We start from the raw sequence: 27,346 nt of genomic DNA, 5'->3' as shown, positions 1-27,346 counted from the left end.
ACAGACACCTATGCAAATCCAATCCCTCAGACAAACTTCATTTGCTCAGGATTAGAGCGTAGAGGTCAGGAACTCTGCCACCCATCTCTGACCCTCCTGGTACAGATCTCGCCATGTTTTAAGTGCCACACGTGGAGATTTCACATCTTAGAGCCCCTGAGGAGCCCTTATGCTCCTGTGCCCTGCAGTCTCCCTGGGGTGTGCACCCGCCCCTACCCACTTTCCAGACATCTTACTTTCAACTCTGGTCACCTCGCTGAGTAATGACGTGGATCTGTCATTATTTTTCAGTGAAAGATTGCAAACAGACTATAATGTCAAATATTATGCAAGCATATTACGGTGTGGCAATACCATGTGATTTTTAAAAATCATGAAAAGAATACGTTAAATGGGGAAGGGCCATAAACAAAGCAGAACTTAGTCCCTCATTGGCAGTGCCTTTCTAGGTTTATGGAATTCAGATTTGTTTTTTCTTATTGATCCTTTTGATCATTTCTCCTTTTTAAAAAATGATTTTTTAGACTAAAGCAAAAAATTAAATTATCATTCTGCTAATTTGACAAAATCCTAAGTATTATGACTTTGAGCCTTTTTCCTACTCAAATATTTTTACACATGTATTAGCATAATGTACCTACAATGTTTTATCCTGTATTTTAATAAATTATTGATTTATTTGAGAGAGAGTACAGAGCAGAAATACCAAGGAAAGAGATCACTTTCACACACTGGTTCACTTCCCAAATGCTTGAAATGACAAGGGGTAGTCTGGGTGGAAGCCAGAAGCCAGGAACTTATCCAGGTTTCCCACATGAGTGGCATAGACCCAATTACTTGCTCCATCATCTGCTACATCTCTGGGTCTGCATTAGCAGGAAGCTGGAGGTAAGCAATCCAAGAACTGTGATATGAGATGGATGCATGCTAATAACTAGGCAAAATGTCACTCCATATAATTTATTGATAGCTCTCAAAAACAATTATAGATGACTATATGATATTGCATAAAACATATTATTTTCTTCTGAAATATTTTATTCTTTTATGCAATGTAATATTAAGACAAAGAGGGCAGGTTAAATGTAGTTTATAGATACAATTCTAAAATATAACACTTCCCTTCCTCCCTAGCAACTCCCCTCCCTTCACTCTCCCTTCCCTCCCCTTGACTTTCCCCTTCCTTCCTTATTTCCTTCTTCTTTCTTTTTTTCAGTATTTGAGGTAACACTACAGTCAACAGGGTAAATGTTCCACTAAATAGATAAACAAGTAAAAAGGCCCTAGTTCAGTGGTGATATAGGCAAGGGCTATAAATAATAATAAAATGGAAAGATGACTATTTCACCCATGTACAGTAAATTCTTAACTAATCACAGATGAATAAAAAATTTTATAAATGCATTATAACATTTTAAACATTGTTTTGACAAAAATATAAATATTTTGACAGAATGAATGCAACAATACTGATACACACAGGGGTTTCTTCTTTTTTTATTATTTTAAAAATTTTAGGCTCAACACATAAGAGAGAATTTGGGTAATGACATGGCTCCATCATTTCTTCTCCCAATGAAAACGTTGCAACCAAGCTGTCATGACAAATATTACTCAGGCAAATAGATTATGGTATTTCAACACTATGTGACTGACAAAAGTTGCCCAAAGAATAGACTAAGAGGTGGAAACACCAGAAATAAAGCAGAACCTACTTCACAATGGTGGTGGATTTCCTGGATGATGGAATTTTTAGTATTTCCCTTTTATCCAAATAAACACCATTCAAAAAGAATAATTTTTTAAAAATCATCCCAGGTTCTACTAGCTTGATAAAACCATAATTATTGTAATTTTGCCACTTTACTTATCCAGATATTTTTACATGGGAATAATCATAAGGTACCTACAATGTTTATCTAGTTCGTATTTTTTTTAAGTTTAGCTATTTCAGGGGGGCACTCTCACTCATGGGTTCACTTCCCCAAATGCCTACAATGACCAGGCTGAGCAAAATCCAGGAGCCAAATTTCAATTCAGGTCTCATGTGGGTGGCAGGGACCTAATTATTTGAGTTATTACCTATTGGTTTCCAGGATCTGCATTAACAGGAAGCTTGAAATGAGTATTGAACCAAAGCACTCTGGTTGGATGCAGGCATCCTAACCACTGCACCAAACATCACTCTGTGTCACAAAGCAATAGTTTTCAAAGGCTTAATTTTGATGACTGTGTAATGATCCATTAAACAGATATATTAACATTGTTTGAAACTATCTAGATTAAATTTTTGGCCTCTTCAGTTGTGTTTGCTTTTTGTCAATAGACAGGCATTCCACAAACTATTATTTACTTGTTTATTCATCTATTTATTAAAATTTTATTTAAGGAATACAGACTTCAGCATTTCATATATACTAATTTAGGATTCTTCCCACCCTGCCTCCCTCCCACCCATACTCCCACCCATCTTTCTTCTCCCACTCCTATTCTATTATTTACAAAGATCTATTTTCAACATTTATTATCTATGTGATTCTACTAGGTGCTGGATATTTTATGCACTGTGAATTTTTTAAGTTTCTGTATTTTCTTCTCTGCCACTCTGCCTTTTCAATAAATAAATATCTTAAAATTTTCTTTTCAATGATGAACACTATTAAGATTCACTGATGAAACAAAGATATTTGAAATTCTTAAAGTTGATGGCATCACATTACATCATTTACTACCCCCTCATGTTTGGAAGACTTGACTAGTTGGCTTATCATCACTCTCTTAACTCTCACTTCTGTTCAATTCCAGATTTTAAAGAATATATTTGAAAGGTGGAAAGAGACAGAGGTCTTCCGTTCACTGGTTCACTCCTCAAATGGCCATAATGGCAAAGGCTGGGCCAAGCGGAAGCCAGGAGCATTGACCTCTACCTGGATCTCCCACATGAGTGGCAGGAATCAAAGTAGTGGAATCAACACCTGCTGTCTTCCAGGGCTCATGTTAGCAGGAGGCTGGAATCAGAATCAGAGCCAATATGAGAACCCAGACATTCCAATATGGGATACAGAAATCCCAAGAGGCAGCATGTTAACTGCTGCACCAAACATTCATTGTTCTCCATGATTCTTGATGGTTCAGTATGCAAGACTTTATAACATACTCTCAATTGATGCAGATTTTTGTGTACCTTTTTCCTATTAGGCTTCTCAGTATCAAAGAGTTAAATTATTTTTCTCTTTTTTATTACACAGAAACATCATTTATCATGCAGCATTTATCAATGCAGCATATTTAATTAGTAATAGTGTATTAGGTACAACTTTAGTTAACAAACACTACACAAACACTAAGATTGCAGGATACAACTGCCCATAGTGATTAATATTGAACAGGGTTTCAGATGTTATTTCACCAATAACTTTCCCCCATATTTCTTTGTGTATTTTGTGGCTTTTTCTGCTATGTACAGATAATAGGACACTAGCATTATGGCCAATGCCAAATAATTTAGAGAGTTTTCTGATGGGAATCTGAATCTGCCAGCATATTTTATCTCAGCATGAAATCTGTTCCATAGCTGCCTGTGCCAAAATCAAAATACATCATGGAGGGAGAAGTAGTGGTCAGAATTAAGTAACTAACATCATGTGAATCCCCAACATGGAGAACACAAGCTGATTTACATCAGTTTTCCTTACAGTCAGGAGGCAACTCAAAGTAGGGAGTATCTGAGGCTGGAGTATTCTATAATGAATGAGGGAGGAACAAAACTAGTGAACCAATCATGAACAAACCTTTTCAAAATGAAAACAATTTCTTGCAATTGGATTCAAACCCAACCCAGAATACCTAGGGAAGATCTCATCCATCATTCAAGGTGAAATAAAGACCTACCCAAAAATAGATGTGTAGACCAATGGGACAGATTAGAAACTCCAGAAATCAATTCATGCATCTACAACCAACTTATCTTTGACAAAGCAGCTAAAATCAATCCCTGGAAGAAGGACAGTCTCTTTAATAAACAGTGCTGGCAAAACTGGGTCTCTGCATTCTGAAGTTTGAAACAAGAACCGTTCCTTACACTTTAAAAAAATCCACTCAAAATGTGTCGAAGACCTAAATTTATGACCCAATACCATCAAATTACTAGGCAATATTGGGGGAACTCTGCAAGACATTGGCATAAGCAAAGATGTCTTGGTAAAACACACACACACACACACACACACACGAAACACAAGCAATCAAAGCTAAATTTGGGAAATGGGATTGCATCAAGCTGAGAACCTTCTATACTGAAAAAAAAAGTCACCAAAGTGAAGAGGCAACCAACAGAATGGGAAAAATATTTTGAAGCCATGATACTATTAAAGGACTGATATTCAGAAACTATAAACAGCTTAGGAACACAACAACAACAAAACAGAAAATACAGTTAAGAAATGGGCAAAGGACTTGAACAGGCATTTTTTGAGAGGAAATTCAAATGGCCAACAGACACATGAAAAAATGCTTAGAATCAGTAGCCATTAGAAATTCAAATCAAAACCACAATGAGGTTTCACCAGACCACTGTTAGAATGGTTCACATAAGAAATTAACAAACAGGGGCCAGTACTGTGGTGTAGCTGGTAAAGCTACTATCTGAAGTGCCAGCATCCTACATGGGCACCAGTTCAAGTCCTGGCTGCTCCAATTCTGATACTTCAACATTGGACCAGCCTTACAAATAATACTTAAGGATGTATTACATACAGAAACAGAGAACAGAAATCAGCATCATGAAAGAAGGTGAAGACAGAAAACTCCCAGCAAAAGAACAGTGGTGGGTCCAGTACTGTGGCATAGGAGGTGAAGCCACTTTCTGCAGTGCTGCCATACCATATGGGCACAAGTTCATGCCTTGAGTGCTCAACTTTTATCCAGCTCCCTGCTAATATTCCTGGGAAAGCAACAAAAGATGGCCCAAGTCCTCAAGCCCCTGCCATCATGTGGAAAACCTGGAAGAAGCTCCTGATTCCTGGTTACAGCGTGGCCCAGCCATTCAGGGAGTGAACCAGCAAATGGAAGATCTTTCTCTCTCTCTCCCTCCTTCTCTTTATCTGTATTTCAAATAAATAAATAATTCTTTAAAATAGAACAGTGGATGGCCGGTGCCATGGTTCACTAGGCTAATCCTCTGCCTGTGGCGCTGGCACTCTGGGGTTCTAGTCCCAGTTGGGCGCCGGATTCTGTCCCAGCTGCTCCTCTTCCAGTCCAGCTCTCTGCTGTGGCCCGGGAGTGCAGTGGAGGATGGCCCAGGTCCTTGGGCCCTGCACCGGCATGGGAGACCAGGAGGAAGCACCTGGCTCCTGGCTTTAGATCCACCTAGTACGAGGGCCACAATGCATCGGCCATAGCGGCCACTTGGGGGGTGAACCAATGGAAAAGGAATACCTTTCTCTCTGTCTCTCTCTCTCTGTCTAACTCTGCCTGTCCAAATAAATAAATAAATAAATAGAACAGTGGTGATTCTGAACAAACAACAGTGATATTTATGGGAAAATGGCTGAACAAATTCATTACATATCAACAATAATTTGAATGTAAAAGGGCTCAATTACACAATTAAAAGATACAGATTGGCTGAGTAGATAAAAAAAACAACAAAAAAAACAAGACCCAGCTACACAAAACACACTTACCAATGAACATTCACACTGACTGAAATTCGAAGGTGGAAAAAATATATTACATGCAAATAGAAATCAAAAGTGAGTAGGAGTACCTGCACTTATATCACACAAAATAGACTTTAAGAAAAAAAACTGATTCAGGGCCAGCCGAGCTCAAAAAAACAAAGTCTCGGAGGTGGCGGCCGTGGCTGCCCGGGGAAGGAGGCCTGAGGGCTGCCTGCGGGGTTCTGGGGGCGCCGTGTCCCGGGGCCTCGGGCAGCTGGCAGGCAGGCGGAGGAGGCAGGAGGCCGTGGCTGCAGGGGCGGCTGCAGGGGTTGCAGCGGTGCCTCTCCTCCTCATGACCCCACCTTTTGTCCCCACGATCAGCGCGAGCGACTCCCGTGTCTCCTCCCTCCCCTCCTGCTGCTTGGGCAGCGTGAGCGCGGGGCTTGGCACCCCCCAACACCCCACCCCCGGCCGCCCACTTAAAAAAAAAAGAAAAAACGAAAAAAAAAACTCTTAAAGGAGACAAAGAAAGTCATATAATGATTATGGGATCAATATAATTAGAAGATTTGACTATGGCATGTATATTTGCAACAAATGCTAAGACACTCAATTTTATGAAAGGAATGTTAATTGTTCTAGAACGAGACATAAGCTTCAATACAATAATTATGGTGCACTTCAACACACCACTTTCATCAAAGGACAGATAAACAAGATAAAAATAAGCAAAGTAAAAAACAGAGGTCATCTACAATTTAAACCAAATGGAACATTCCATCCCACAGCTGCAGCATAGAAATTCATTTCATCAATGAACTGAGTACTCCCTACAATGAACTGTGGTCATAAAACAAGTTTCAACAAGTTTTTAAAAAGTGGGACCAAATCATATAATTTTTCTGATCATTGTGGAATCAAGGTGGAAATGAACAACCAAAGAAATTCTAGAAAATATTCTACACATAGAGAATAAACAACATATTCCTGAATGAAGAGTGGATCACAGAAGAAATCAAAAGACAAATAAAAAAAATCCTTTAAATAAATGACAAAGAAAGAACAGCATATCAAACTTATATACAAAGTAAAAGCAGTGTTAAGTTTATATCAATAAGTGGCTATAACAAAAATTAAAGATATCATATAAATGATCTAACAATGCACCTCATGACATACAAAAATAACAACAATTTAATAAAACCCCAAAATTACTAGGAGGAAAGATAATAAAAATTACAGAAGAAATAAACAAAAAACAAATAAAAACTATACAAAAGATCAGTGAAATGAAGTTTTTTTAAAAAAGTAATAAAATTGAAAAATCGTTTACCCAACTAACCAAAAAAGAGAAGACACAAGTTAATAAAAATCTGAAATGAAAAGGAAGATGTCACAATTGATACCACAGAAATATAAAGAATAATTATGAATTATTACAAACAGCTATATGACAAAAAATTGGAAAATCTAGAAAAACTGATATATTTCTGGACACATACAATTTACCGAGACTGAGACACAAAGACATAGAAAACATGAATAGATCAATAACCAAGACTGATATTGATGCGGGGTTAAAGTTCCTCTCAACAAAGAAAAGCCCTGACCTGCATGCTTAATACCACTACTTAATTATACCAAAAGTTTAAGGAAGAACTCATATCCATACTTCTCAAGTGTTCCAAAAACAGTTGGAAAAGAGGAAACCATTTCAAAATCATTTTAGGATGCTAAATTTTAGAATTGCCTTAATTCCAAAACCAAGTAAAAGTACAATGAAAAGGAGAATTACAGACCAATATTTCTGTTGAACACGGATGCAAAAATTCTGAACAAATTACTACTTAATTGAGTTAAGCAATGCATCAAAAATATAATCCACCCAGACTAAATGGGATTTACCCTAGAGAGCCAAGAATGGTTCAACATATATAAATAAATAAATTTGATATATTATATCAATACAATGAAGGCTAAAGTCATAATTTCCTCAATCGATGCAGAGAAAGCATTTGATACAATATTCTTTTATAATAAAATTGGGTATAGAAGGAATATACCTTAACACAATCAATGCAGCGTATGAAAAATCCACAGCTAAAATTACATTGAATGGGGAAAAGCTGCAAGTATTTACACTAAGATCTGAAATCAGACAATGACACCCTCTGTCACCACTATTACTTAATATATTTCTGGAAGTTTTAGCCACAGTCATTAGGTAAGAAAAAGAAACCAAACAAATAAAATTGGAATGGTAGAAGTCAAATTAACCCTGTTTGAAGACAAAATGATCCTTTATACATGGGAACCAAAAAAAACATCCACTGAAACTATTAGAATTGATAAGAGAATTTGACAACGTTGCAGGTTATAAAATCAATGCAGAGAAATCCATAGCGTTCTTAAACTCCAGCAATGTTCTGTCTGGAAAAGGTCTTAAAACAACAGTCCTATTCATAATACCTATAAAAATTCTAGTGCCATGGGATACATTTAACCAAGAATGTGAAAGATTTCTACAATGAAAGTTACAAAAAATTGAAATAAATAGAAAATACAAAAATAGGAAAATTGACCATATTCATGAATTAAAATAATATATAATCATAATGTCCATACTACCCACAGCTATTTACATAGTCAGTGTGATTCCAATGAAAATTCCAAGGAAATTCTACACAGAACCAAAAAAAATCCTAAAATTCATATGGGAAAATAAAAATCCCTAAATATCCAAAACAATCTTAAACAATAAATACATAGCCAGAGGTATGATAATACCAGCTAGCAAGACATATCAATTTTATTGTTTTTGTTTTTAATATAAAAGACATTAAAGTTCCAAGTCTCACATTGATCTTAAAAATGTCTGTCATCAACCTGTGAAAGTAAACAAGGACAGTTACATAGTTCCAGGTATTCTCACAACTCAGGATTCATACATGGTAAAGACTTTGTCAAAAAATAATGTTGTTTATCACCATGAGAGCCACAGCTTTGCCTAAGAATACAAGTACATTTGACACAATTTTTGAGCTTTTTGGGGCTTTAAATTTTTAATTTGTTTTGTCTTTGATTTAATATTTTCTCTGTCCAATGCAGGAAATGCCTCAAAATTTCAGACCTACAATTTGCAATATAATTATTTCTATAATAGCAACATTGCATTCTTTTTAAGATAACCAAGAAGTTATTTAGTTACAGGGCCATTATAAGAAAAAACAACCTGGTGTTATCATAAAAGTAGACATGTATGCAATGAATCAGAATAGAAACCCTAGAAATCAGCCCAAGCATCTGCAATCAACAAATCTTTGACAAACTACCTAAAATCATACTCTGGAAAAAGGGTACTCCTTTCAAACAAACCATGTTTGGAAAATTGGATTTCTACTTGCAGAATTTTGAAACAATATCCCTTCCTTACAACATATACACAGATAAATTCACAATGGAAAAGGAATCTAAGCTTAATTCCCCAAACCATCAAATTACTAGAAGAAAATATAGGGAAAATGCTGCAAGACATTGGCCTAGGCAAATGTTTCTTGTGTAAGACCCCAAAAGCATAGGTAATAAAAGGAAAAATGCACAAATGGGATTGCAATAAGCTAACAAGTTGAAGGAAACAACTAACAACTAAGTTTTTGGTACACAGAAGTGCATAAATAACATTATTCATTCTTCCTTTCACCAATTTTTACTGAGTTGCTCCTACAAGGCTTTGTATGTTATGGTCTGGAGGTTAATATTATTGGTAAATGAACACATCTACTTTTTAGCCATTCTTCAATATCATTAAACAACAAGCCAAGTAAATGTTCAAAATTTGCAATTATCAGAACAAAACACAGCTATGGATTTTTAAAGAATAATGAGTGCAAAAAGAGGCGATGATCCATGTAATCTATGTTAACGTGTCACAACTTTTGTTTTCAAGTATAGGGTTCTTTTCTGTTTGTTTTCAAATGTCACATTTACTGTTTTCACCTCTGTACTTCAAATCCACATTGAACAGAGTGAGCAAAAATGTACCATGTTAACTGACCAATCTCTGAGGTTGTATCTTTTGCACCAATATCTTCAAAGTTTCTATTGATATTAAACATGTTTTTCTTTCAAGTGAATTGAATTGCTTAACTTACTTTCAGCAGCCTCATAAAACCCAAAGGTATCAAACCATCTTTGCTTATTAATTCAATATTTGTTTCTTTCACAGCAAATAATTACTTCATCAATGTTAAAACTTCTGAACATAACTTCTTAATAGTCTTCAAAATCAAGTTCAGATCATTTTTGATGAATATATGCTGCTAAATACAGATAACTTACAATAACTTTAACAAATTATCATTCATAACATACACCATGGCTTTATTCTTGACCAATTTCAAGATAACCCATTAGTGCTTCTTAAACAGGCAAAAATAACTTTCAATTTTCTTCTTTTTTTTGACAGGCAGAGTGGACAGTGAGAGAGAGAGACAGAGAGAAAGGTCTTCCTTTTCCGTTGGTTCACCCTCCAATGGAATCTGTGGCTGGCGCGCTGCGGACGGTGCACTGCACCGATCCGAAGCCAGGAGCCAGGTGCTTCTCCTGGTCTCCCATGCGGGTGCAGGGCCCAAAGACTTGGGACATTGTCCACTGCACTCCTGGGCCACGGAAGAGGGCTGGACTGGAAGAGGAGCAACCGGGACAGAATCCTGTGCCCCAACTGGTACTAGAACCGGGTGTGCTGGTGCCACAGGCAGATTAGCCTATTGAGCTGTGGCGCCAGCCTCTTTTTATGCTTAATATAAAAGTTGGAAGGGACATTAAAGTTTGAAGTCTCACAATGAATTTAAACATATCATATCAATATGTGGAAGTAAATGAGGCCAGTTACACAATTCCAGGTGGTAGAGGCCTTCACCTTGTATTCATACATATACACATAGAACATGAAACGATTTTGTCAAAGATGTTAGTTACCATCACCTTAACAGCCACAACCCTGCCTAAGAATACAAATACTCTTGACACAACCAAATTTTGTACTTTTTTCTGGCTCCAAATTTTAAATTTGTTTTTCCATTTGATTTATTATTTTTCACTGTCCAATGCAGGAAAAATATCACCAAATTTCAGACCTAAAATGTGCAAGTTAATTCACTCTGTATACAGCAGTATTGAATTCTTTTGAAAATATGCCATAAATTATTTAGTGACATACATCAAAGATGCATGCACAGTTATTTTATATAAACATGAACAGAAAAACTTTATATAAAAGATTTTATATAGATATATAACATAAGTAAAATAAGAGTTTAGTCTCTTCTAGTCATAGCTCATTTTATTTAATCAAAAGATTGGATTTTATTTTATTAAATATCTTTTATGGAGAGAGAGAGAGAATCTCCCAATATCTGCAATAGCCAAGGGTGGGCCAAGGCCAAAGCCTGGGGGAAATTCAATTTGGGTCTCCTACATAGATGATAGGGACCCAACAAGTTAATCAATCACCTGCTTCCCTCCAGTTGCCCATTCACAGGAAATGGGAGTGCAGTATAAATTCAAAACTCAAACCCAGGCACATCAATGTGGGATATGTACATCCCAAGCAGCTGCCAAATGATCACTCCTTCCCCTGGCTTTTTGGCCATGGTGTTCCTTTTGTTTCTTCCCCCTCTTCTTGCCTTGAATACAGGCTAAAAATATTCCCCAATAATTAGATATTTTGAGATACATGTTTCTTTGTCTCTAGCTTTTACAAGATGTACTTTATATTGTAAAATTAATTTTTGTGTTCCTCAAAATTACACAAGGGCTTCATGACTATATTTTAACTGAATGGTGAACACCTATTTGCAGAACTATAAAAACAACCTATTTTATATAAAATGTTGACCTAATTAATCCCACACCATCCCACATGCTTTGTTCCTTCACCATGTAGGAGACCTGAAAGAAGCTCCTGGCCCCTGGCTTTAGATTGGCTCAGCTCTGGCCATTGCAGACATTTAGAGAGTGAACCAGCAGATGGAAGACCTTTCTCTCTGCCTCTCCCTTGCTCTGTCTATAACTCTACCTCTCAAATAAATAAATAAAATCTTTTTTTAAACTTTTATTTAATGAATATAGATTTCCAAAGTACAGCTTATGGACTACATTGGCTCCCCTACCATGACTTCCCTCCCACCCATAACCCTCCCCTTTCCCGTTCTCTCTCCCCTTCCATTCATATCAAGATTCATTTTCAATTTTCTATATATACAGAGGATCAGTTTAGTATACATGAAGCAAAGATTTCAACAGTTTGCACCCACATAGAAACACAAAGTGAAAAATACTGTTTGAGTACTCGTTATAGCATTAAATCTCAATGTACAGCACATTAAGATCTTTTTTAAAAATTAAAAAAAACATTTCTTCCTAAGCCTGGGAGGATTTCAATGCGATAAAAATAGAAATAGAGACAGAGATGATAGAGATAGAGAAATAGAGATAGAAAGAGATATAGAGGTAGATAGAGATAGAGATAGGGAGTGTTAGAGAGAACAATGCAAATAAAGCACTGTCATTGTGTTTACAGCCTTGTCACCTTATTATGGACATGCTGACTCTATGAAATGTCCCCTCCCAATTGTGGATCTGCTGAAATCTATGGTAAGTGAAAATACTATAATTTGTAAAGAGTTTCATGGATATAAAATGGAAGTTAATATATATTTTAAACAAATTAATGATCAACATGATTGGAGAAAAGGTAATAAATATATTAAAAAGAACATAAAACTTCTGATTTTGTTTTTTGTTTTTGTTTTTGTCTTTGTTTTTGACAGGCAGAGTGGACAGTGAGAGAGAGAGACAGAGAGAAAGGTCTTCCTTTTGCCGTTGGTTCACCCTCCGATGGCTGCCACAGCTGGCTGGCACGCTGTGGCTGGTGCACCGTGCTGATCCAATGGCAGGAGCCAGGTACTTCTCCTGGTCTCCCATGGGGTGCAGGGCCCAAGCACTTGGACCATCCTCCACTGCACTCCTGGGCCACAGCAGAGAGCTGGCCTGGAAGAGGGGTAACCAGGACAGAATCTGGCGCCCCAACCGGGACTAGAACCCGGTGTGCCAGCGCTGCAAGGCGGAGGATTAGCCTAGTGAGCCGCGGTGCCATCAAAAACTTCTGATTTTGATAATGTATTTATGTACAAGTGTCTGCACTGAGGATGTTATTTAAAGCCCCCTCCCCAACATGGCTATAGGTGCATCAAAATTCTGAGATGACTTAGTCTTTACATGGAAATGTTGAACATACAAATGAGTTGCTTTTTTTTTCTGTGCCAACTTCCTTCAAATTTAAGACTTGTGAGGTGTTAGCATGAGTTCTCTTGCCCCTAGAACCAGGCTAACTTGTTACCAGCCCACCAGAACTGAGGGTATCTGAGAGTGACTCAGTCTTCCTCCCAGTCTCACGTATCTGTCTGTATTACAGCAGTGAAATATTTAGTATAATTAAATTTTCATCAAGAAATATCATGCCTCATAGGAGATTAGACTTACAGGGCATACCAGATACAGAATTGCATGTTGTGGAAATTCAAAACTAGGAAAAACCCATAATACAGAAAGAATCATCAAAGAGTAGAAACCTATATTCCCAGCAAGTGACTATGAATGAACTGGAACCTCATTGCTTTTGAAAAATAAAAGATGATAGAATAATTTCCAGAATGGACAAAGACCTGGAGGCATCACAATCAAAGTGAAAACGTGAGAATTGCCAGAAAAATGGTTACTGGTGATATACACATGTGACAATAATCTCATGAAAGACAAGTCAAGTATTTAAAATAAACCAGCTATTATATTCCTCATTACATTTTGATTGCCATGAGTAGCAACAAGAAATTTACTTGCAGAAATCCTGAAATTCTAGGGGATAAAAATGTTATTTTGGTAAAAGGTCCTAAAGTTTATAAAAAATATGCAGGAATATAAGTCCATGTCAATTCTTGCTATTTAGCTAAACCATGGCTAAGAAAATATTAGCAGTGGCTCACTCTAACATAATGGACATTTCTTTTTTTTTTTAATTTGACAGAGTTAGACAGTGAGAGAAAGAGACAGAGATAAAGGTCTTCCTTCCATGGGTTCATCCCCCAAATGGCTGCTAAGGCCAGAGCTATGCCGATCCGAAGCCAGGAGCCGGGTACTTCCTCCTAGTCTCCCATGTGGGTGCAGGGGCCCAAGCACTTGGGCCATCCTCCATTGCCTTCCTGGGCCACAGCAGAGAGCTGGACTGGAAGAGGAGCAACTGGGACTAGAACCCAGCACTCATATGGGATGCTGGTGCCACAGGCAGAGGATTAACCAAGTGAGCCATGGGCCGGACCCGATGGAAATTTCAAAAGCTTTGTTTAGTGTGGTGTTCCAAAGGACCAATACATGGTCAAAGAATAGATGGATCTCACAATGTATAAGTTTCCCTATTCCAATGTGGTGCTTAGAAAGTGTGTACATGAAAGTCACACAGTTGATGTAATAATTTTATGGACATGATGATAATGAAACTGGCATCCAAGATGACAGCCTTTAGGAAAGTCAATGTTTGGGGTTTTTGAGACATTTATTTTAGATGTAGATGTATTAAATCAAATGGAAGCCAAAAGAAATACAATTGAAATTTGACAGGGAGATCAAATTACCACAGCAATACTGTAACTCCGTAGTTTGCTAGGAGCAAGACCAGAGTGGGTAACTGGGGTCAACAAAAATAAATTGGTTGGTCCGGTGCTGTGGCACAGTGGGTTAACACCCTAGCCTGAAGTGCTGGCATCCCATGTGGGTGCCGGTTCAAGACCCAGCTGCTCCATTTCCAATCCAGATCTCTGCTTATGGCCTGGGAAAGCAATGGAAGATGGCCCAAGTCCTTGAGCCCCTGCACCTGCGTGGGAGACCCAGAAGAAGCTCCTGGCTCCTGGCTTTGATTTGGCACAGCTCCAGCCATTGTGGCCAAATGGGGAGTGAATCATTGGATAGAAGACCTCTCTCTCTCTCTCTCTCTCTCTCTCTCTCTCTGCTTCTCCTCTCTCTGTGTAACTCTGACTTACAAATAAATAAATAAATCTTTAAAAAATAAATTGGTCAAAGGAATTAATTTTTGTTTTTAAAGATATTTTAATTAACTTTGTAGTCAAGGACTTAATGTTCCACTAAATAAAGAGATCAAAAAATACAAAATAAAAGACCCTACTTCAGTGGGAATATAGGCAAGGGCTATAAACAAATATCAAATGGAATGATAGTCATTTCAATCAATAAATTTTTAAATAATGTTATTATGAAAACTATAGTAATATAGAATTCTTTTTAAGAGATTTATTTGAAAGGTAGAGACACAAAAGGGCAGAGAGAGAGAGAGAGAGAGAGAGATCTTCCATCTGCTGGTTCACTTCCCAAATGCCTGCAATGGCCAGATGGCTGGAGCAGGGTGGATCTGAAGCCAAGAGCCAGGAACTTCTTCCAGGTGTCCCACATAGGTAAAGTGGCCTAAGGATTTCTTAGGCCATAGCAGAAAGCTGAATTTAAAGTGACACAGTCAGGCCTTGAACCAATGTTTGTATGGGATGCCGGCACTGAAAGTGGTGGCTTTACCAGCTGTGCCACAGCACCGGCCCAAGTATAACATTCTTTTTTCTTTTCTTTCTTTCTTTCTTTTTTTATTCAACAAGTAAAAAGTAGAAAGTCCACAGTTCCACAGGTGTGCAAATTTAATTGAGAGCATGTAATTTTCTTATGCATATGTAAATCTTGTAATGGGAAAGGATGCTTTCTCACAAGATGGCTAGGAGGAAATGATACATCCAAACTGTGAGATGATTTAGAGACTTTTCCTGCAAGAACTGACCACACAAGTGAATGGCCATTTCATTTCATTTCATTTCAGCAAGACCACATTGAGGAAACACTAAGTGTGGCTTTGGCAGAGAAGTACATGAAGAGCACACATGAACACAATACAATGGAAGAGAAAAATGAGAAAACGATGCATAGTGTAAGAAGACATCTATGCACACGTTCCTGTGGTTGGAACTCAGTGATTTGGAAGGAGCAATACTGAAGTCACAAACACAAATACAGGGAAAGCTAGGACAATATCAATTCTTTAAACATAAGAAAGAGGCAGGAGGTGAAATTGCAGTAATTTTCATCAAGAAAATACCAAGAATCATAGATTAGACTTAAACAGAGTATACCTGTTTATAGATTCACATACTGGGGAAATTCAAAAACAGGAAAAAATCCATACACCAAAAGAATGACAAAAAAGTACAAAACTCTGTTCCCTGCAAGTGAGCATGAGGAAACTATGGCCTGGTTGATTCTGAAAAAAATATGAAAATGAAAGTTGCTAGAACAACTTCTGGAATGAACAAGAACCTGGTGACATCACATTAAAAGAAAAAGGAGTTGGCCAGCGCCACGGCTCACTAGGCTAATCCTCTGCCTTGCAGCACCGGCACATTGGGTTCTAGTCCCAGTCGGGGCACTGGATTCTGTCCTGGTTGCCCCTCTTCCAGGCCAGCTCTCTGCTGTGGCCAGGGAGTGCAGTGGAGGATGGTCCAAGTGCTTGGGCCCTGCACCCCATGGGAGACCAGGAGAAGTACCTGGCTCCTGCCATCGGATCAGCGTGGTTCGCCAGCAGCAGTGTGCTGGCCGTGGCAGCCATTATAGTGAACCAATGGCAAAGGAAGACCTTTCTTTCTGTCTCTCTCTCTCACTGTCCACTCTGCCTGTAAAAAAAAAAAAAAAGAAAAAAAGAAAAAAAAAGAAAAAGGAGGATTGTTTCACTATGTTACAATTGACATAAATCTCAGTATTGATGACATACAGGCATGAAAACAATCAATTAAAAGACAACCTAAACATGTAAAATAAAGCTGCTGTGGCAATCCCCATTCTATTTTGATTGCTCTGAGTAGCAAAGAAAACTTTTCTTGCGGAAGTCCTGAAATTCTAGGGGATAAAGGAGATATGTTTGGGAAAAGTTCATAAAATTTTTATAAGACAGAAAATGTGCACGAATATGAAATTAAATCATGTCATGCTATTAAGTAAAACTATGATCAAGCAAATATAGCAGTGCTTAAATCTAACGTAATTGAAATTTCAACCTGAGGAGGGATCTCAGTGTCTGTGCCCATAAATTAAGACTCAACTTAAGATCAGCAGTTCTGTAAAAACTTCTATTCATACAAAAATGATTGCTTAGTAGGCATTATTTTTAATTCATCTTGTCCTGAATAAGTCACCAGTATAGTATATTTTCCTTCGGGAATTACCTCAATTACCTTAGGTTTATCTTTATCATGTCTCTTTACTCAAAACTTAGATCCAATTTTAATATTTGTGGAGTGAAATCCTCCCTCATGTGTGGTGACATCTGGGGCCTGTGACAATCTTCCCAAAACACCCACTTTATAAGGAATTATGATTAGCTAGACAGTATAATCCTTGGGAAGGATATGCAAAGGCTCCTTCCCAGTGTTGTGAATCCAAACTTGAACTTTGCCTACATAGAGTCTATTATGCCTTCTGCAATTTGTGATTTTGTTTGTTTTGCCAAGGTAGATTGAGGTAGTAAATGTCCAAAATACCCTGTAAGGAATTTGAATGCCTGATCCAGTTGGTATTCCTCTAATTAATTCTATATCAACCCAGTCTTCTAATACAGCACTTACATCACTACCTGATGACCGCAAAGTCCCCTGGTATGGAGCTTGAGCTCAAAAAATCTCGAATATGTCACTTAATGGTGACTCTGGCTTTGAATTGAACTTGAATTTGTAAATTTGAAGCCATCATTAAGACTATAGGAGTAGTCTCTCTTTGTGGGTCCATTTTATTGGTTTTAATCCTAAAAATAAATTATCTTGTCAATTTGTACAAGAATAATCTGTTTTCTTAAACTTTATTTTAAAAAGACCATTCATTCTCTCAGTAAGGTGTGCTGCTTAAGGATGGTGAAGAATATACATCCGTTCTAAATTGTGTTCCCTGCAATATTATTCAATTTCCTTTAAAATGGGAGCCATTGTCACTCTGACAATGTAAAGGGGCCCAAAATATAGAGTGAGTATATCCAATGTACAGCAAGTATTCTTCAGAGTAACTCATTGATAAGGACAAGTTCCTAATACTTCAGAATACATATCAACACAAGTACAAATATATTGACACCCTCTATTAGTAAGTAAAGGCCTTATATAATCTATTTGCCAGATTTGAGTTGGTGAAGTTCTTTAAGCCAATCATCCTGTAATTGTTAGTAGTACTCCCCATTCTTGGTGTTTTATTTTTAAAAACTTCTTATTATTTGCTTAAAATGGATAAATGATATTCCCTTGGCTAATAACCACCTGTGCATAGCTTGTGCTTCCAGGTAGCCTGAATGATGGTGTACCCATTTTGCCAGGGAATAGTCCTTTTCTTTTGATTTTTTTATTAGATACAATTTCAGCTAGTTGTTCCCCTTGATCATTATACACATGTTCAGATGAATTCAAAGTGGCAAAGGCATCTATATGGAAAACTGAGATGTCAGTATTTCATGAAATGTTCAAGATGTCTTACCACAATTGCTTACCCCATAAGTCCCATTCATGAATTTCCATTTTTACCCTTCCAAATAGGCATCTATGTAGCTATTATATCTGCAACTGCCCATGAGTCATTGAAAATGTGACATTCTCCTCTCCTTTCATTAACAAGGACCTAATGTTAGTTCAGGTAATTGACTGCTTCACTGTTTACCAGTGGTTTCTAAAATCACTTTTGTGCAAAGGTTACATACAATCACCAGCCAGCAACACATTTGCCCTATGCATTTTGCCATCTCAATAGTGAACCAAGCATGTTGTTTCTGCTCCTCAGTTAACTTTCTGTATCTTGCATTTCAACAAACAGGAGAGATGTTTTTTGCAAGGCAGGAATTGATTTACTTTTTAGAGAGGATCTTTCATTACCTATTTTTTCATATAATTGTACAACTCCATGTTTATCTAGCTTAGCTCCATTTCATATATAGACAGAAATCCCAAGGAAAAAAATTCTCCCTTGCTTTTGCCATAAACTCCAATCAGCATAACCATGTTACACAGAAACCTGAATTTACATTGGTCTCTCTTTCAAAGACCAGACAGATTTGTAGCAGCTTTGACCTTTTCAAATGCCTTAATCTTTTTTTTTTCTGTCCCCAATTACTTTTTTTCTTTGTAAATTTATACAGGGGTTATAAAAATTGTCTCAAATGAAGAATGGGAGTCCTCCAATAAGTGAGGATTCCTATAAATCTTTGGGTTTCCTTTTCATTTATAGGGTCTATAAGATTAACTTTTTGATGGACTTTATGGAGAATCTTTCTGATGTCATTGATTCCAATGTATTTCCTTCTTTTTTTGACAGGCAGAGTTAGACAGTGAGAGAGAGACAGAGAGAAAGGTCTTCCTTCCATTGTTTCACTCCCCAAATGGCCGCTATGGCTTGCGTGCTGCACAGATCTAAAGTCAAGGGCCAGGTACTTCCTCCTGGTCTCCCATGTGGGTACAGGGCCCAAGCACTTGGGCCATCCTCCACTGCCTTCCTGTGCCACAGCAGAGAGCTAGACTGGAAGAGGAGCAACTGGGACAGAATCTGGTGCCCCAACCAGGACTAGAACCCAGGGTGCCAGCACCACAGGTGGAGGATTGGCCCAGTGAACCACGGCACTAGCAAATTCCAATGTTTTTCTAAAAGTTTAACATTTTGAGAGGATTTGGAATTTTATCTGGATTAATTTCCCACCTTTTTGCTTTTCATGTGTGTAATAAGTCATGTAATGTTTCTTATACTTTTTCTAAAGTCGTTTCCTGAATAATGCCTTGGATAAAATGGGCTATTCACATTCCAGTTATGCTACTTTCATCTAAATGTTCTCCCATTGTTCTATGGCATATAGTGGAACTATGTAAATAGCACAGTAGATATCTAGTAGCAGTATATAGATAGTGTAGGTCAATGTTCCTGACTGTATGTATTTATTAATAATATCAGCAATTTCCTCCAGGAATACAATATTGCTTTTAAAGAAGCCATCTTGGTTGTGGTAATATCATCAGTGGTATAGTGGCTTTACCTACTAAAACTGTCTTTTAAAGATTTTATTTATTTATTTGAGAGGTAGAGTTACAGACAGTGAGAGGGAGAGAAAGAGAGAAAGTTCTTCCATCTTCTGGTACACTCCCCTAATGGCCACAACAGCCAGAGCTGCAGTGATCCAAAGCCAAGAGCCAAGAGATTCTGCCAGGTCTCCCATGTGGGTGCAGGGGCCCAAGTTCCTGGGCCATCTTCTACTACTTTCCCAAGCCATAACGGAGAGCTTGATTGGAGGAGGAACAGCCAGGACTAGAACAGGGACCCATATGGGATGCCAGTACTGCTGGTGGAGGACTAACCTACTGCATCACAATACTGGCTCCTAAAACTGTTTTAATATCTGTTTGTTACAACAAATTGGTGCTTTTCTTCAAGTCAATTTAAGGTCATACCTTGAATTATATATATTCCATTATACATTCTGCAATAGGTACAAATACTACAGAATATTCTTTCCAAGGTAATTTTCCTGCTTTCATTGTTAATTTTACTTTTTAAGCTGTTATCTCATTTCCTCCAATCCCAGTAATAATAATTAGCACCCCTTTTTTGAAGCTATTAGTGTTTCCATAAATTAAGAAGTCCCCCACCCCCAGTATCAACTAAGGCTCTAGCTATTGTGGTTGACCCATTTTTCCAGTATGCACTCAAATTAATCTGCGGTCGATAGACTTTTTGGTGATTTGTTTGATTTGTACTGGCACCAGGGTTTAGGCATTATCCTAGTTCCTTTAAAATGCCCCAAGCTTGAATACAGGCCAGCAGAAGGGTGGGAGCCATCAGCTCCAACATGGCCTTTTCATATGTACTCTTTTCCTTATGCTCTTTATACAATTTTCATAAGTCTTTAGTCAACAATATACCATTATTTACTCTTTCCTGCAGATATCCAGAAATATTTCTTTTAAGAAATTTTATTTCCACTTTATCATTACTGTTATTGTTGTTATGTATATTGTCAGTAGAGATGACTGATTATATTTGCCTAAGTCTCTTAATAAGAATGTCTATGTAAAATCACATTTAATTGAGCCTAGGTATCAAATAAATGCTCTAACAATGCATTTCCATCTCAGAAAAGCAGAAACCAATCATACAAATACTAGGAGGAAAGAAAGTAAATGAGAATAAACAAAATTGAAATTAAAAAAATTTTAACAAAATATCAGTGAACTGAAGAGCTGTTTTTTTTTGGAAAAAAATAAAATTGTAATTCATTAGACCAACTAACTAAAAAAGGGAGAATATCTGAATTAAATCAGAGAGGCAGAAAGTGATGTTATGAGGTATACAACAGAAAGAGTAAGAAAAACCAGGAATTACTTCAAACAGCTGTATGCCAACAAAGTGGAAAATCCAGAAGAAATGGATAGATTTCTTGAAAAATACAAAATTGAAGCACAAAACACACAAAAAACATATAAAATTGAGGCATAAAAAATACAGAAAACCGAACAGACAAATGACCAACATGGAGATTGAAGCTGTCATGAAGCTCCATGAAGCTTTCTTTTCTCAAGAAAGAAAACCAGGACAGATAGCTTCACTGCTGAATTCTATCAAACTCTTTAAGAACTACTTCCAATTGGAATCATTTCTACTTCCAATTGGAAGCATTTCTATTGAAACCAGACAAGGATGCTTAATATCACCCTTACTATTCAATATAGTCCTGGACGTTTTAGCCAGAGACATTAAATAAGAAAAAGAAATCAAAGGGATGCAAATGGGGGAAAAGGAAGTCAAATTATCCCTATTTGAAGATCATATGATCCTATCCATTAGGGAACAGTAAGACTCCACTTAGAGATTGGTGGAAGTCATAAAAAAGTTGGGCAAACTTGAAGGATATAAAATCAACACAAAATAAACAATTGCATTTGCATATGCAATCAATGCCATGTCTGAGACAGGACTTATAAGATCAGTCTCATTCACAATAACTATCAAATGTAAATAAGTTGAGATAAATTTAAAGGATGTGAAAAATCTTTACAATGAAAATTACAGAACATTATTAAGAAAATAGAAGAAGACACAAAAAAGGAAAAAATTCCCATGCATATGGGTTGGAGTAATTAATATTATAAAAATGCCCAACCTACCAAAATCAATTTAGAGATTCAATGTGATCTCAATCAAAATATCAAATACATTCATCTCTGATCTTGGAAAAAAAGACCATAAAATACATATAAAAATCACAATAAATCCTGAATAACTAAAATAATCCTAAAGAATAAAGAATAAAAATAAAGCTGGAGTCATCACATTACCAGAATTAAAGATATTACAGAGCAGCCTGGTGTTGGCACAAAAATAGACATGTGGGCCAATGGACCAGGTATAGACCCCAGAAATAATCCACATATCTACAACCAACTAATTTTTGACAAATAAGCTAAAATTGCTCCCTGGAGAAAGGAAAGTCTCTTCAACAACTGGTGTTGGGGAACAAGTGGCCAACATTTACATGAAAAGTTTCTCAGGATCACTAGGCAGGGAAATGCAAATAAATGCCAAAATGAGCCAGTGCCATGGCTCACTAGGCTAATCCTCCACCTGTGGCGCTGGCACCCCAGGTTCTAGTCCCTGTTGGGGCACCAGATTCTGTCCCAGTTGCTCCTCTTCCAGTCTAGCTCTCTGCTGTGGCCCAGGAAGGCAGTGGAGGATGGCCCATGTGCTTGGGCCCTGCACCCGCATGGGAGACCTGGAGGAAGCCCGTGGCTCCTGGCTTCGGGTTGGCGCTGCACGCCGACTGCAGTGACCATTTTGAGGGGGACCTTTCTCTCTGTCTCTCTCTCACTGTCTAACTCTGCCTGTCAAAAAAAAAAAAAAAGAGCCAAAATGAGCTGGTTTCATGTCATCACAGTTAGGATGGGTATCATCCAAAAATTAAAAAATAATAAATAAATTATATTGAGGGTATGAGGGAAAAGCTACCCAGATACACTATTGGTGGGTTTATAAACTCAAACATGCATTATGGAAGACAATATGGAAATTCTTCAGAAATTTGAAAATAGTTCTGTCATATGACTCATCCATTCCATTCTTGGGAAAAGAAATTAAATAAGCATATGAAATAGTTACCTGTATCCTCATGTTTACAGCAGGTCAACTCACAATAACTGATATATGGAATCACCCAGACATCCATAAACTAACGACTGATAAAGAAATTGTGACATACATACATGATAGAATATTACTTGGCTATAAACAGAATTTAAAAATCCTGTCTTTTGCCACAATATGGATGCAGCCAGAGACCCTTATGCTTAACAAATAAGCCAGCCCCCAAAAGACAAATATATTTTCCCTGATTTTGCTGACTAATACACAGAATGCAAAACATATGATGTATATGTGTGAAGCTGACATTTTGAGATTTGATTATTGTTTATAGATTTTGTCTATACACCTGAAAAAAGTGGCTTTTCTACTTTGTACTTTTTGTATTCTTCATTTAGTGGTGGGTTAATCTTATCAATTGAAAAAGTTGATAAAGTCAATTGAAAATATGTCATTAGAAAAATTAAACAGAATATATTAAAGAAAGAGGAGGGAAGGTGAGGGTGAGGGAGTGAAGGTAGGGTGGCAAGTATCATTATGTTCTTAAAACTGTGAATTAAATAAATTTGTTACCTGTATATATATATTTTAAAATTAAAATTAAAATAATGAATGTTATAACACTCTGGAATTAGAAATCAAGCAAATATCATTCCTTAAGTTAATAGAAAATAATAGCTGGCGCCACGGCTCACTAGGCTAATCCTCCACCTTGCAGCGCCGGCACACCGGGTTCTAGTCCCGGTCGGGGCACCGGATTCTGTCCCGGTTGTCCCTCTTCCAGGCCAGCTCTCTGCTGTGGCCAGGGAGTGCAGTGGAGGATGGCCCAAGTGCTTGGGCCCCTGCACCCACATGGGAGACCAGGATAAGTACCTGGCTCCTTCCATCAGATCAGCGTGGTGCACTGGCCACAGCATGCTGGCCGCGGTGGCCATTTGAGGGTGAACCAATGGCAAAAGAAGACCTTTCTCTCTGTCTCTCTCTCTCACTGTCCACTCTGCCTGTGAAAAAAAAAATAGAAAATAATAATGCAAAGATGACATTGTTTACAAAGACACTGTGGAATATTGCAAAAGCATCATTAAATTGAGTCTTATCACAATGCAGTAAAAGAAATTCAACTTCAGTTGATGAAAGAATACGCTGTACATCGATAATGCTGAAAGACTGTACCCTTGAAATGGCCCGAAAAATCTACATGCTTTCATTGAGTTGATAAACTCTTAATACAAATGGTAACCAACAATGCGTCTATTTGTTTACAATGGGATACTGATGACATATACTAATATAATAATAAAATCAAAGAAAAATTAATAAGTGATGTTCATATTACTGTAAATTGTGATTAATTTTTGTGGAGCTGAGTAGTTTGGTAGGAATAATTACAAATTACCAAGCAAATGTAAAGGAATACAGAGAAAAAAGTCTTGAATTATTTCTAAAAGCCAAAAAAGAACCAGTATATATTATAGGAAGTTAAATCAAGAAAAGAAAATGGCACTTTATAGAAGAATGCTAATGAATTCATGAAAAACCCACCAGCAGCATCCTATTGAATGAGGAAAAGTTGGAAGCATTTCCACTGAGATCTGGTACCAGACAGGGATGCCCACTCTCACCATTGTTATTCAATGTAGTACTGGAAGTTTTTGCCAGAGCCATGGGCAAGAAAAAGAAATTAAAAGGATACAAATTCAGAAGGAAGAAGTCAAACAATCCCTCTTTGCAGATGATATGATTCTTTTTTTAGGGGATCCAAAGAACTCTGCTAAGAGACTATCGGAACTCATAGAAGAGTTTGGTAAAGTAGTGGGATATAAAATCAATGCACAAAAATCAAAAGCCTTTGTATACACAGGCAATGCCATGGCTGAGAAAGGACTGCTAAGATCAATCTCATTAACAATAGCTACAAAACAATCAAATACTTTGGAAAAAACTTAACCAAGGACATCAAAGATTTCTATGATGAGAATTACAAAATCTTAAAAAAAGAAATAGAAGAGGATATCAAAAAATGGAAAACTCTTCCATGCTCATGGATTGGAAGAATCTATATCATCAAAATGTCCATTCTCCCTAAAGCAAACTATAGATTCAATGTGATACCCAACAAATTACCAAAGACGTTCTTCTCAGATCTGGAAAAAATGATGCTGAAATTCAATGGAGGCATAGGAGAAATCCAGTCATTTGCAACAAAATGGAGGAATCTGGAAAACATGATGCAGAGTGAATTAAGCCAGTCCCAAAGGGACAAATATCATATGTTCTCCCTGATTGGTGACAACTAATTGAGCACCTAAAAGGAAACCTGTAGAAGTGAAATGAGCACCATGAGGAACAGTGACTTGGTCAGCCCTGGTCCTGACTGTCGAAGAATAAATTACTACTTTATTCCTTTTAGTATTTTTTTATTCTACTTAATACCATTGGTTGAACTCTTTAGTTAACACACAATTATGCTTAGGTGTTTAAATTTCACTGAAAAGTGATCCCTGTTAAATATAAGATTAGGAATAAGAGAGGGAGGAGATGTACAGTTTAGGGCATGCTTAATCGGACTTACCCTTAATGGTTTAGTTAGAAACGTGCCAGGGGATTCCAATACAATCCCATCAAGGTGGAATGTACCAATACCACTAGTCAAAGTGATCTTCAGTTATAACTGATCATAATGATAGGATTAAGAGTCAAAGGGATCACATAGACAAGACTGGTGTCTGTTAATACTAACTGATAGAATTAAAAAGGAGAGAACAATCCAACATGGGAAGTGGGATACACAGCAGACTCATAGAATGGCGAATGTCTTAAACAGCACTCTGGCCTCAGAATCAGCCCTTAAGGCATTTGGATCTGGCTAAAAAGCCCATGAGAGTATTTCAGGCATGGAAAACCAAGACACTCTGGCAAAAAGTAAAAAAGTGACCTAAGTGAAAGATCTCTGCGAGTGAGATTCCAGCAGAAAGAATGGGCCATCAAAGAAGGAGGTATCTTTCTCTAAAGGGAGGACAGAACTTCCACTTTGACTATGGCCTTGTCTAAATAAGATTGGAGTTGGCGAATTCAAGAGGCTTCCATAGCCTTGGCAACTCATGACGAGCGCCTCGGGTGATTACTGACATCATAAATGAAAATGTCAATTGTTAAATCAACAACACTTAATCCCCATGTAGGATCTCTGTCCTTAATGTATGGTACTATGTGAATTAGTGGCATAACTATACTCAAAAAGTACTTTATACTTTGTTTTTCAGTGTGGGTGCAAACTTTTGAAATTGTTACTTAGTATATACTAAATTGATCTTCTGTATATAAACGTAATTGGAAATGAATCTTGATATGAATGGGATGAGAGAGGGAGTGGGAGATGGTTGCAGGTGAGAGGGAGGTTATGGGTGGGGGAGCCGCTATAATCCAAAAGTTGTACTTTGGAAATTTATATTTATTAAATAAAAATTAAAAACGAATAAGAATGGCTGACACCACACCTCACTAGGCTAATCCTCCGCCTGCAGCACCGGCACCCTGGGTTCTAGTCCCGGTTGGGGCACTGGATTCTGTCCTGGTTGCTCCTCTTCCAGCCCACTCTCTGCTGTGGCCTGGGAAGGCAGTGGAGGATGGCCCAAGTGCTTGGGCCCTGCACCTGCATGGGAGATCAGGAGGAAGCACCTGGCTCCTGGCTTTGGATCGGTGCAGCACGCCAGCTGTAGCAGCCATTTGGGGGGTGAACCAATGGAAGGAAGACCTTTCTCTCTGTCTCTCTTTCTCATGGTCTGTAACTCTTTCTCTCTCTCTGTGTCTCTCTCTCTCTCTCTCCCTCTCTCTCTCTCTCTCACTGTCTAACTCTGCCTGGCAAAAAAAGAAGAGAAGAATGTTCATGGAAGATCTCCTTCATTTAGAATGAAAGAATGGAAAATTTCAAAACTAATGATAAATTTGGAGTGTCCTAAAAATTCCAAATATGCAGAAAGTGTATGATTCAATAGCTTGAAAAAATATTACTATTAGACTGTCCAGATATTGTTTACAGGAAAGATTCCAAGACAGGTTGTGCTGCTAAACTTATAATGAAACAAAAATCAAAATATACAGACTCATGATGCTAGGACCAAGATACTATAAGAAACTAAAATTATATATAGGTAACAGCATTGAATTCAAAGTGAAAAGAAAAAAGGACATAAATGTTATGATGAAATTATGTGACCAGCGCCACGGCTCAATAGGCTAATCCTCCGCCTGCAGCACCAGCACAGTCCTCTTCCTGTCCAGCTCTCTGCTTTGGCCCGGGAGTGCAGTGGAGGATGGCCCAAGTGTTTGGGCCCTGCACCCGCATGGGAGACCAGGAGAAGCACCTGGCTCCTGGCTTCGGATCAGAACATTGCACCAGCTGCAGTGCGCCAACCGCAGCAGCCATTGGGGGGTGA

At 37.7% G+C, this 27,346-nt stretch overlaps 1 pseudogene; it reads right to left on the bottom strand.

Annotated features, from left to right (window-relative positions):
• Positions 1 to 26,852, bottom strand: part of LOC127488734 (uncharacterized) — a 72,898-nt pseudogene extending 46,046 nt beyond the window's left edge.
• Between the last annotated feature and the right edge of the window lie 494 nt (positions 26,853 to 27,346).

Source organism: Oryctolagus cuniculus, chromosome 19 (assembly GCF_964237555.1).
Source record: "Oryctolagus cuniculus chromosome 19, mOryCun1.1, whole genome shotgun sequence".
NCBI lineage: Eukaryota > Metazoa > Chordata > Mammalia > Lagomorpha > Leporidae > Oryctolagus > Oryctolagus cuniculus.
Note: the sequence above shows the minus strand (reverse complement) of the source record. Positions and strands in the feature narration are given on the sequence as shown.